A 14,272-nucleotide genomic window follows, 5' to 3' on the forward strand; every position below is an offset into this window, starting at 1 on the left:
TAACTGTATATCCCAGAAAAGCCATGGAAGTTTGCTGGAAGTGACATTTTTCCAGTTTGGCGAACAAATGTTTTTCACAAAGGCGTAATAGTACCTGTTTGATGTGGCCGACATGTTTTTGAACGGACTTGGAAAAGATCATTATGTTGTTCAAGTAAACAATAAGAAACTGGTTGAGGAGATCTCTGAAGATTTTGTTGACAAAGTCTTGAAAGACGGCCGGGGCATTACAGAGACCAAAGGGCATGACGAGGTACTCATAATGGCCGTCTCGTGTGTTGAAGGCCGTTTTCCATTCATCCCATATTCATTATTTAACTGTAACTTGAATTTATTTTGGTACACAGCCGAAATAACAAAACTTGTATCATTGTCCAATTATTTCCCGACCTAACTGTATATAGGTATTTCACTGTGTATTTTTGTCACATTGGATGTTGCTCTGGATTTCTTTGTTTCTTGTCTTATACAACTTGCCACGCCCAGTATCACTCCTTTTGACACTTATATACATATATTCAGTGCTCGACAAACCCACTCGCCCACTCACCAGCTGCGATCGGAAATTGGCTTGTGGCCAGTAACACTACCCCTGCTCTGCAACAAAAAAAAAATCCCCTGCACAGAAAAAATAAATAAAAAAAATCCCTCTAGCTGATTGGCTGTGACGAGGGATGGAGCTGCCAAGACGTCAAACCGCCATTCCTTCTCTGCATGGGTGATGGGTGCATCTGCTCCTCCTCCTCTATACTGAATATCCTCTTGTGTCAGCTCCTGCACTGATCCAGTCATGGAGGATTTTGGACAGATGTTGGAGGTGGGGGGAATGAAATGCAATTTAAATACAGTGTTTCTCCTCCCCCACCCCAGCTCCCGCTGCCCACGTGGGGTAGGAGGTAGTAGCGTGGGTGTTTCTCCTTCCCGCTGCCCGCGCGGGGCGGGAGGTAGTAGTGAGGGTGTTTCTCCTCTTCCCCTCCCCCCCGCTCCTGCTGCCCACGTGGGTCGGGAGGTAGTAGTGCGGGTGTTTCTCCTCTCCCACCCACCCCCCCGCTCCCGGTGCCTGCGCAGGGCTGGAGGTAGTAGTGCGGGTGTTTCTCCTCTCCCCCCCGCTCCCGGTGCCCGCGCAGGGCTGGAGGTAGTAGCGCGGGTGTTTCTCTTCCCCCCCACGTGGGTCGGGAGGTAGTAGCGCGGGTGTTTCTCCCCCCCCTGCTCCCGCTGCCCGCGTGGGTCAGGAAGTAGTAGTGCGGGTGTTTCTCCTCTCACCCCCCCACTGCCAGCGCTGGGCTGGAGGTAGTAGTGAGGATGTTATACCAATCATCAGCTGTGTACACATGATATATTAACATAGTAATGCCCAGTGAGGCTGTTGATGCTGAATGTGAAGTAACCACACAGTTAATCACCCAAATTGTAGCTGGGATGATGATGCTTCATACAATGGTGAGTGAGCATATGAGCTGAGGTTAGCATCAATGAAATAACATCACATTGCTAGGGTGACCAGTTGTCCCGATTTAGCCGAGACAGTCCCGTTTTTCATGAGCTGTCCCGGTTTTTCATGTGTTGTCCCGGTTTCCAATTAATTCTCAAAATGTTCCCAGTTTTAACTTGGGGTCCTGGCTTTTGGGGCTGCGGGGAGCGGAGGATGCTGGCTGCCCTCCCAATCGGGCGAAGGGTGGGGGGGAGCGGAGATAGCAGGAGAATACCGGCTGTGATTGGAGGATGCGGGGGGGCAGAGTTTTGACGAGGTGCTGCAAGCCGGGCCTCCCCTTCCCTCAGCACCGCTCTCCTCCCTTCTCTCCTCCAGTAATGCTGGGCTCTCCCCTTCCTTAGGCTCCACTCCTCTGTCTCTCCTTTTAGGCTCCGCTGGACTGTCAGTCTCTCATCTGCACTGGCTACCTATGCTGCTCCAGCAGCCCATCCATGGGCCCCAGGTAACCCACATGCCCCCTTATACCCCCCTCCCAGGCACCTTACCACCCCAAGGGGAGAGAGGCCTTATTTTTGTGTGTGTTTGCAGAGGTGGGCTTATTGTGTGTGTGTGTGTGTGTGTGTGTGTGTCACTGTGTGTCACTGTGTGTGTGTGTGTGTGTGTGTGTGTCACTTTGTGTGTGAGTGTGTCACTGTGTGTGTGTGTGTGTGTGTGTGTGTGTGTGTGTGTGTGTGTGTGTGTGTGTGTGTGTGTGTGTGTGTGTGTGTGTGTGTGTGTGTGTGTGTGTGTGTGTGTGTGTGTGTGTGCCACTGTCTGTGTGTGTGTGTGTGTGTGTGTGCCACTGTTTGTGTGTGTGTGTGTCACTATCTGTGTGTGTGTGTGTGTGTGTGTGTGTCACTGTCTGTGTCACTGTCACTGTCACTGTGTGTGTGTGTGTGTGTGTGTGTGTGTGTGTGTGTGTGTGTGTGTGTGTGTGTCACTGTCACTGTGTTTGTCACTGTCACTGTGTGTCACTATGTGTGTGTGTCACTGTCACTGTGTGTGTGTCACTGTCACCGTGTGTGTGTGTCACTGTGTGTGTGTGCCCACTGTGTGTGTGTGTCACTGTCACTGCGTGTGTGTGTGTCACTGTCTGTGTGTGTGTGTGTGTGTCACTGTCACTGTGTGTGTGTGTATCACTGTCACTATGTGTGTGTGTCGCTGTGTCACTGTGTGTGTGTCACTGGCTGTGTGTGTGTCACTGTCACTGTGTGTGTGTCACTGTCACTTTGTGTGTGTCACTCACTGTGTGTGTCACTGTCACTGTGTGTGTGTGTCACTGTGTCACTGTGTCACTGTGTTTGTGTGTCACTGTCAATGTGTCTGTGTGTCGCTGTATCCTCCCCTCCAAATTCCATTAACATGGCTGCGCGACGTCACGTAATGCACATTGCTATAACAACGAGACGCTCCATGACGCCACGCAGCATTAAGTTGATATGACAACGGGACATATTATGGCGCGAGGCATCACGTGATGCCACATTGCCATGGCAACATGTCACCACCGCCTGACGTCAGTGTCTCGTTGTCATGGCAACGGGGTGCGTCACGTGATGTAATTTGTTTTATAAATACTTTTTTAATATGAGCTGAGGATTTAATTTAATTGTTGTTATGTATTCATTTTAAGTCGTCGAGGTTACATTAATAAAATTTCTTTATTTTGGTTTTGTGAGCTTTTACTCACTCTAGTGTGTCGTTAGGCAGGAGTAATTAAGTTCAAAATAACACCATCAGCCAAACATCAAACTACCAAAAAGAAGCCACTATTAAAAAGCAAGCTCCCCCCGAAATAAACTATTTAAAACACCACTCAAAATTACTTCTAACTAAATAAAAATACAAATTACATTGCAGAAACAGTTCTAATCAAACAAGCAAACTTCATATAAAAAGATTAAAACAAGCATTTGCAAGTATTGATTGTCCCTGTATGTATATATATCCCTATGGACATATATAAATACAGAAGCAATAAATGGGCATAAAAAACAATTAAATTACATTATAAAGAAAAATACATAACAACCATATATTGTCCATGTATGGATGTATGTATATATAGCCATAGGGACATACATAAATACAGGGACAATAACTTTGCCTTAAAAAAAACTATCACATACATTTTTTTTTAAACCTGTAAAAATAAAATAACATACATTTATTTTGTTAACTTACCTTTAGATGACCTCACCTACCGAATCCCGGGGACACCACATACTCACGAACCAATCCACGCACAGGAACAAGGTAAAAATTAAAACCCAAGTCTTTTTCTTCTTTCTTTCCATTTGCAATCCATACCGTCACTCTTTGGGGGCCTTCGGGGTCTTCATCTGAAACTTCTTCCGGCACGCCCTTGTCCTCTTCTTGCTGGAGGATGTCCGTCCTCCTCTGGTTCTTTCTCTAAAATGAGGCGACATAGGCCTTTATAGGCCTATGACGTTACATTTCCATCAAATGGTTCCCACGGCCCTGATTGTACAGTGAAAACCATGTGGTTTTGTATTTTTTTTTATGACGTCATGTAAAGGAAATGAAGCCAGCCAATCAGAATGGCTGTGCTTAATTTCCCTTTAACATGATGTTATCAAAAGCAAGATGGCCGCCGTCACATGGTACTTGAGCCAATCAGAGCGTTGAAACTAAATCCCCAATCTGATTGGCTGATGTAGACCATGTGACAGAGGTTTAGATTTATATTTGGTATAAATAAATAAAAATATTTTGGATATGTACTATGATCCTCCCTTGAACATGACATACATAATGTTTCTTTATCCTCATGATTAGCTAATGTACGTCACAAACAAAGTCTCACTTCATAATTTTTTCCCTAGTTGGGACATTTCTGCATTGTGTTGACACATATACACACATTTTTAACAACTAATACTTTGTGTCTATGTCCCTATTGATAGGTCAAGACATAATTCATACTATATTGTAATATCTGTAGCTTTAAATGCTCTCACATATCTAATAATCATAATATGTAGCATATGACTAAATTCATATTTAATGTTTAAAATCCAAGGTATAAAGTTGCTAACAAGATTAGTATAATGTAGTGGGGTCATTCTGTTATGTTTAATCTAATTCACTATATGTATACATATACAGCGCACCAGCTATTTGGCCAGTTATCCTTATAACACATATATTATGTGATAGGCTGTTACAGAGTCAATTATGCTTATTGTCTTTATAGCAGTCATACATACTCAATATCCATCTTTGCTGGCGCGCTATATATACTATAAACTCATTAGAGAATGTTTTATATGCTGTTGCATAATAGAATGGATTCCGTTTCGATAACAACATCATATTGTTCAAACGATTAATCTCAATATGTACTATTGCACGTAACACTAAAACATGATTAAATGTAATCTCAATCAGCTGAGTTTGCCAAAAGGAGGGGCTTTATAAATCAGTCAACATACCTTCTGCTCATACTCCTTGAGAAAGCGCTATGACAGCGTGAAACACATGGGAGGAGGACCCTTTTTGTTTTGCCCCTAGTATGTTTTTTTTTAATATGTAGTTCAATAAACTTTTTTTATTTTTTGTTCAAACCCGGTGAGTTGTGAGTGCTTTGGTTTGTTCGTGTTGTCCACCAATCCCCCACAGTGTTCTTAACCCCTTAATTACTCTAGCGGTTACTAACCGCGAAGGTGATTAAGGGGTTAGGGGACATTAGATTGTCGCTTTTTATTCTTGTGTATTTTTTGCAGCAACGGAGGGCAGGGACGGGGTGAGGATGAGGACGGCCTTCATCGTGGGTGCCTGGCAGGGGTGAGTGCAAGATGTATTTATTTTATTTCTGCTGCTTCTTGTATTTGAAATGGGCAAATGCACTATTATTCATATGTGGATAATAGTAATTTTGCCCAATTACTGTACTGTACGTGTTAGGGTGCGGGGAGGAGGGGAGTTGTATTTATTTTAAAGTATTTATGTGTTTTTTAATTATTTTTTTGGGGCACAGAATTGGTACTGCAGGCAAGCGGGGACCCCCGGACACCTACGGGGTCCAACCGAGGGCCACCGCCGGCCTGTAGAATAATTCCTGTGCATCCCCAAACATTTAAGCTCTGTTATGTATGTTAGGGGGTAGAGGGGTTGTTGGGGGCACGGGGGGAGGGGACTTGTGTTGTGTATTGCAATATTTATTGGGGGCAATTATCCCCAATTAACATGCTATTTTGCCTTAACCCCTTAATTGCCTTAGCGAATAGCCACTAAGGTAATGAAGCTGCTTTAATGTATTTTTATTAATAATGTTTGGGAGCAGGGGGTCTTCTGAGCTGAACCGCTTTGATTTCTGGCTCAGGGACCCCCTGCTTCCCGAGTTACAGGCCCCGGTACGCGACGTGGACGCAATAAAAATGGCGGCGATACTGGCACCCGATGCTCCATATCGGGGCCTGTAACACGGGAAGCAGGGGGTCCCTGAGCCAGAAATCAATGCGGTTCAGCTCAGAAGACCCCCTGCCCCTGCACACTATTAAAAAAAAATACATTAAAGCAGCTTCATTACCTTAGCGGCTATTCGATAAAGCAATGAAGGGGTTAAGGCAAAATAGCATGTTTATTGGGGACAATTGCCCCCAATAAACATTGCAACACACAACACACACCCGCACACTATTAATAAAAATGACATTAATGCAGGTTCATTACCATAGCGGATAGCCGCTACGGTAATGAATTATTGTTTATTGATATGTGTGTTTTGACTCTAGTGTAGATGAGCAGGGGGTCTCCAGAGCAGAACCGCATTGGTTTTAGGTCCGGGGACCTCCTGCTTCCCGAAAGTGCTTTTTCGCCGCTTACTGCATAGATCCCATAGTCTCTAAGTCAGGGGCCACAGGAACAGGTAAAGGGGAAGGTAAGTTAGTCTCTGGTCGTGACTCAGTCTGGCTTATCTGTCTGGTCTCTGCAAAGACCACTGGAACTGTTGGTCCCAAATGCAGGGGGACAGGGGATGAATCTGCTGTGATCCTTGATGACTGGCCCCTAGTAATCGCTGCAACAGGAGCAGCTCTGCTGTGAACACACAGGTTTCCAAGCAAAACTTCGGCATCCAACCCAGGCAATATCCCCACCTCCCTCATGCCACATCCGGCACCCCAATCCAAAAAGACCCGGGCAACCTGGAGTGACCGCGATCCTCCATCTGGCATGGTCACTTGCCCCCCGGTGCCAGGGAGCAGATCCTCTGGTCAGACCATATCAGGTCAGACCAGGGTAAAGGTGGACCCGGAGTCCAGCAAACTATCCGCTTGCCGATCTCCGATGGTCACCCTCCGCAGATGTTTCTGCTAGACATCACTGGATTGCAGCCTGACTGGCGCAACCTGATGTCCCTCCGTCTCCACCGCTTGTTCCTGGGGGTCAAGTGCAGATCTCTACGTGGACGTCCCTCTGTGGGTTGATTCCGTGGCTGGACTTGACTCATCTGTGTGTGCCAGTCGCACACGGGCGACCGGCCTCGCAGCTGGAGAGTGTTGCCGCGGCTGGGGTACACCGGACTTGGCACGGTCTGGACAGTCAGGTCTGATGTGACCCACATTATTACAGAGATAGCATCTCCTTTCATGCTTGAACTCTGCAGCCTTTGAAACACTGTTCTCTGCTGAAGGCTTGTGTACGCACTGAGGGGTCTGTTTGGCTCCCTTGACTGGCACAGCCGATTTCTTGGGAGCCCCTTTCTTGACCATCAGGAGGTGACTGCACACATACACATTCCGCCATCCTGGCAGCTTCCACATGGGTCTTAGGTTTACGGTCAAAGACCCATGCCCTCACGTCCGAGGGACACTGCTCAAGCAATTGCTCCTGGAAAATCAAGTCCAGTAAAGTGTGGTACTTTGTAGCACCACAACCGTCCACCCACTGAGTACCTTGCCGTGCCATGTGGGCACCATAGTTCACATAGGACTCCTTGGGGTAACGTTCCCCTGTCCTGAACTTGCTGTGGTACGCTTCTGGGGTGAGGGCATACTGCAACAGCAGCACAGCTTTCATATGCTCATAGTCATCCCGATCTTCACGTGGGATGGACTGCAGGGTCTGTTTAGCCAGTCCAGACAACAAGGGGTGCATGCACAGCACCCAGTCCTGTTGTGGCACCCGGTATCTCAGACACTGAGTTTCAAAGTCTGAGAGGAAACCATCGATTTGATCCGTGCCACAGACAAACTTGTTGAAACTGTGATGATCCACTTGGGGGACAGCCTGCTCTCCATTGATCAAGTGAGATTGAGGGGACACTTGTCCGTGTACAGCTGCCAGCATCCGAATTATCTCATCTGCTGTAGCTCTCTCCCCCCATGAGGCAAGAAGTGCTGTGAGTCCAGGGTTAGCGAGTCCAGTAGCCACAGAGACTATCCCTCGCGCACCCCCCAAGACCCAGTCCTTCACCAATTATCCCGTTGATCACCCTCTCCCTCCCCATCTCCCTCCGGGGCTGGATGAATCTCCGGCACCCCGGGCTGAAGTGTAATCACTGCGGCTGCAGCGACGGGCTCCATGCCCTCAGGATAAGCAATGCCTGCTTCATGCTGTTCCAAATCCTCCTCCAGTTGCACCTTTGACCGACCAGCCATCGGTAAGCCATAACCCTCACACCTGGCAATGATCCGTGCACGATCCCAAGTCCTGAATGTACGGCTTGATCTTGGAACCTCTCTGGATTTTGACCCCGGCTTACCCTCGACTCTGCAGACCTCCCCAACCCAGACCACATCTTTACGGACAACCACGATTCTAACCTCTCCAACCCCAGACCACGGCTATACGGACTTCCATGATTCTGACCTCTCCTTCCCCAGACCACGGCTAACAGACTTTGACTATTCTGAACTCTCCATCCCATCCCAAGACCTTGGCAAGTATCGACTAACCCGGTCTCTCCAACCCAGACCTGGCTACGTTTGCCAATCCGCCTGCCCGGCACGCTTCCGCTGCTGTGGGTGCGTGGTTTGCTACTTCCCCACCTCAGTATCGGGGTCCTGTCTTGATCGTGGGCAGCGCAAGCGTTACACTGAATCGTCCTGCTCGCTTGTCCATGTTTCACCCGCAGGCAAAAAGTTATGGGGCAAAGGGTGACTATATTTTTTCCTGCTCTTGCAAACTGTGTGTATGCTACCTCTCGCTTTGAGAGCTCGCAACATTAGGGTCTCCCTCTATGCTATAGGATCCCGCAGGATACTATACCATAGGCTCAATCAGGTCCCGCCGCTGCCACCAGAAAACAGCCTGTCACAGGAGACCAATGCTTTAAACACCAAAATACCCGGATCTTTTGATTGAGCAAAACAAGAGATAAAATAAATTGTAATTTATTTACAACAAAACAATACACTTACTAGTTACGATGTTAAGTCTTGTTACAAGATGGCTCTTTCACTGCATGATAAATCGTAGGTGAATCTAATACCGCATGATGACTCTCAGATGGAACTTAGATGGAACTTATTCCTGCTGGGCTGCAGGGATTATTATAGGGTTAAAACTTCCTATACCTAACCTGGCCAGCCAATCTCTGCGTGGGAATAAATTATCCCACCTATCCTGGAGTTTGCCAGTCCTGTGTAGACCGACACTGGGTGGTTCAGCATAGAACCTGGGCATGTGCAACAAACGCCATATTTTCCCATTTGTCATGCTAGACACCCTGCCGGCTCAGTCCCGGAAAGTCTGGACAGTGCAGCCATTTGGCAGGATGGCTTATTGAAGTCTCTTCCTTCACCCATTCTTGCTAACACAGGGTCTAACACTTCCATACCCGTGCTAACACATGGTTAACACCTTCATATCCTGGACGGCCTTTGAAGCTTAGGGGCTGGGTAGCTTCCTCTGTTTCCTATGCAAATGGACCTTCATCCACATTGAATGACTTCCTCTGAACATTACTTTACCAAAAACATAACCCTTGAGGACTTTTATACATCAATTTTTATATACCTTTATAAAAATTGCGGCATAAACTTTTTAATGATTTTACTCCAGCAGCACTCACAGCCAAAACTCAGTGCTCCAGGACCTTCCTAGCTGAAGTTAGCTAAACGCTATGCGCTGTGCTGCAAGCTGCTGCTTTTTTAAAACCTTTTTTTACTTTGCGCGGTTTACAAGGAAACATGGACACAATAACCCATACATTTAATTCATGAAATTATTGCCGCCACCTTATACCTGGTGGGACACACACAGACATGTTTAATACATTTGCAATGTTGCAGCCACTACTGGGTGCAGAGCTAGCACTCTATAATTCCCTCAGGGGCACCCAGCTGGGCATAATACCTTTATTCATTGGCCTGGGTACACCCTCACCGTCACAGCAACCTAAAAAAAATTTTTTTTTCAGAAAATACAATACATACTGTAACAATTAAATAAAAAAAGGCATTTGCCAAAAAATGCATACTGTAGCTTGTCACTATGCTTATCTATAGCCTGAAAGGGGCATAGATAAACACATTGGCTGTCAATGGGCAACCTAAAAAAAATAGACAATTAAATAAAATGCTATCAATAAAGCAAGCCTGTGCACTCTTCCAATTTTTATAGGGCCATCCCCAGTCATTATGCCCAGCTTTATCTGGCAGCCATCTTTCACAAAAATCCATGAGGTCGTTTTGTTTAAAAGTTTCTGGGTCCCCTATGATGTTATTTCTTCTTGATCGATTTTCAAGATCGTCGGGCTTCTCTTCCAGTATATTTTTGTTTTTTTAGCTCGTCCACTGTTTGTGAATGGTCAACAAGTCATCCTCCACCGGACTCACGCTGGTCTCGGCCTCCTCCACTCTGGAAGTGTGTGCAGTAAGTTCCTCTTTAAGATTTTCTATAGAGTGTTGAATTTTTTCTGTGTTTTTCTTTAGTTTAGGCAAGTTTTTTGACCACTGCTTTCGCAGTGGTAGCGTAGTCGATTGCCTCTAGATGACACAGTTAGTTGGTTCTGTTTCTACAGCTTCTTGTTCTAAATCTCTCCTCTCATTTCTTTGCTGTTTGGGACCCATATATCCAGTTTTCGGGAGGTATTTCTCCATAAACTGATAGACTTATTTTCACGGGTGTGGTGAAGTTCTTTTTGGGTATTTTTTTGCAGTTTATTAGCAGACACTGCGGGCCTCTCCTCGGGATCCAGTGGAGCTATCTCTATGTGCATCTCACCACCCTGGCACCATACCGGAAGTCAACTGTTAACTTTTTCTTGACAAAAATACAGAACAAATGCAGTACTACATGCCAACACATTTTGGACTATACTTACTAAGCAGAGCTAAGCAGTAAGGCATCTTACAGAAAATTTAAATAAATAAACCACAAGGTGCCATAAAGGTGTAGTGTATAAAGTGTATTGATAAATGTTTGGACCCTAGTGTGTTGATATGTCACCAAATATACTCGTTTGTATTACATTTCACATATTTTTATAATATTCACTGCAGCACTGTTGGAGTGCGACTTTATATACAAATGCTACAGGAAATGCAATACCAAAACAATATAATAATTTCAGTACGCCGACAGAAATCCACATCAGTGTGGACTGTAAGCATTATCAAATACCTAGGCTCCTAGCAATTCACTTCACCTATTACATGGGAGGTTTTTTTTACACAGCAGTATTGTGTTAATATTTAATCTTTTCAAGTCAAATTTAAAAAAAGAAAAACAATAAAAACAAATATTATAATTAGGATGTTAACCCCATTTTGTGGTATAAAGGATAGTAATTATGTTTGACAGGACCCAGGCCATGACCTTCTAAATATGGCCCTGTGAATATATACATTTTAAAGAAATTTAAGGAGAATCAGAGATAATAAAAATATAAACCTTTAGACATTTTTATTTACATTTTCTTCCAAATGTGTGCAGTTCAAAAATAGAGCCTGCTTTACCATAGAAAAGTAGTAGTCGTTGGGAAGCTCAAATCATAAGTGTATAACAGAGTAATCTCAGTAAAATAGTGTAAAAACAACAGTGATTATACAAACACATTTGTTGAATGCTGCTGTGACCCAGTGGGGGATTGCTCTCTCAATCCCATGCAGAGTTGAAGAAGTAGTAGTTGTTGGGAAGCGCAAACATGTGAAAACAGAAAAATAATGATCTGATAGTGCAATATTGTCAAATAAAAATGTGGATATCTTCTTTAGGTCTATGGATAGAATACTCACAAATGTGAGGATGGATATGTGTACGTAATGGTATCTTTAAGTGATGACCCGCCAGCTGCGATGAAGATGTGTGTTGGCTTCAATAGGGATATGCACTCTGGTAACCTTAAGTAATAAACAAAGAACCGGGCATAGTGCAGACTGTAGGAATTTATAAAAAAAGGTAAGTATATTACAATACACTCACATGGTATCAGATGGTAACGCATTTCGATCACACAATCGATCTCGGCTGCAGTAGAAATGAACTTTCTGCTTCCCCTGGAGTTGTCTCTCTGTTTGGCGTGCGTCTCACGGATGCGTCTCGGCAGTTCCGGATGTGACGTCAGCGGTATCCAGGGGTTCCGGTCGGTGGTGTGAGTCATCTATCAGCGTCACTCTACGCGTTTCACCTTCCTCGGTTTCATCAGGAGTGTCAATGACATGATAGTGTAGTCTTATATACTCTAAACTATCATTTGATTGGTTGAAAAACTGAATGATACATCAATCTTAAAGTGGTATCGTGTAAACGTATGCTAAGAGTTGCCGGTATTTAAACATAGTTTCTCCACATCATACATATGTGAAGATCAAATAGGGATACATGAGAACTATTTATTAGGATAAAAATAATAGAAAATATTTAAAACATTATTACTTGCAAGATTAATCTAGCAGTTTAGTTAGAAAATACTTATGATACATGTATTATACTAAGCGATCTGGCATAGGAAAAACATTTCAAATGTATTAGCTATTACATATAGAGTTAATTGTAGATATTATGAAATCTAAGAGAAAAACAAGAAACTATAGTTAGGTCACAAATTACAAGTTAAAGAAACGGTTTGATATCAAATTCCAAATTTAAACCTGAGGGGGATATAGTTTGGAGTTCATATATCCAGTATGATTGCCTCTTAATTAATGCAAGATTTCTATTCCCCCCTCTCCAGTGTGGCATTACTTGTTCAATTGCTTTAAATGTGAGACCTTGGGGATTGGAATTGTGAAACAATAAAAAATGATTAGATACACCAGGGGTGAGCAAACTTTTTAAGCCGAGCCCCCCTTTTTATCCATGACATTTCTCGGGCCCCCCCTGCCTGATGTAATCAAAATCACATTAAAAAAAAAACCTTTATTAAACGGTATACAATGTAAATACAAATATGTCTAAGGCCGCGCATATAGTGCCTGCGACGACGACGCTAGCGAAAGTTGTATTTCGCTTTGCAGCGGGGGCGTGGGCGACCAGGCCATTGATTGGTTCAGGGGCTGTAACATGACGCGACAGCCCCTGAAAAATCAAATATTGCCGCTTAAAAAAAATTGCATTGCCACATCACGCTTACTATAAGCGCACGCGGCGGCGACAATGCATTTGTTTTCGGGCGATGTCGCGTTGCCGGCACTATAAGCACAGCCTAAATACTTACATACTTCAACAGCTCGCTCTTGCAAAATTAGGCTGCGTCCACGCTGCCGCTGAGAGCGGTGACATCACCAACTCTCCAAGCATGAGCGCAGGGTGTCCTGCATACTTTTGCAAGCACGAGCGGGGAAGTGTTTACACTTTTTTAAAAATATTTCTGTACATTCATAGTATGAGTGATATAGTGGCAGCCTACCCTCTCACTTGCAGAGGATCGCAGTGAAGCAGTTGCCAGCGGAGGAGAGCAGGAACACAGCGCTATTGTAGGGCAGACACCGGAAGGAGGGGCGTTTTACATCACAGCGCTCACGTCTGCTCCTCCCCAGTACCTCCAAATCACGTGGCCGCCACCTGCACTATTCTGTTTGGCCGCCTGCGCGCGCACATCTTTTTTGCATGTGCACCCAGATTTTGCCACAAGCCCTCCGCCTAAATAATCTTGCGCCCGGGGCGCCCCCCCCCCCTCAGTTTGTGCACCGCTGCATTCAATCACAACACCCACACACACACAATCACAACAATCACAACCAAGACTCAATCACAACCAGACAGACAACCAACAGGCACAGCACACACACAACACACACACTCAATCACAACCAACACACACACTGCAGTCCACACACACACACACACACACACACACACACACACACACACACACACACACACACACACAGTGGACAGGAGGGGGGGGAGACAGTGGACTCGAGGGGACGGGACAGTGGACAGGAGGGGACAGTGGACAGGAGGGTACGGGACAGTGGACAGGAGGGGACGGCACAGTGGACAGGAGGGGACGGGGACAGTGGATAGGAGGGGACGGGGACAGGGGACAGGAGGGGACGGGGACAGGGGACAGGAGGGGACAGTGGACAGGAGGGGACGGGGACAGTGGACAGGAGGGGACGGGTACAGTGGACAGGAGGGGACGGGACAACAGTGGACAGGAGGGGGATGGGATGACAGTGGACAGGAGGGGGATGGGACAGTGGACAGGAGGGGGACGGGACAGTGGACAGGAGGGGGATGGGACAGTGGACAGGAGGGGGACGGGACAGTAGGGGGACGGGACAGTGGACAGGAGGGGGACGGGACAGTGGACAGGAGGGGTACGGGACAGTGGACAGGAGGGGGACGGGACAGTGGACAGGAGGGGGACGGGACAGTGGACAGGAG

The sequence above is a fragment of the Ascaphus truei genome, chromosome 4 (genome assembly GCF_040206685.1).
Source record: "Ascaphus truei isolate aAscTru1 chromosome 4, aAscTru1.hap1, whole genome shotgun sequence".
In the NCBI taxonomy this organism is placed as follows: Eukaryota; Metazoa; Chordata; class Amphibia; order Anura; family Ascaphidae; genus Ascaphus; species Ascaphus truei.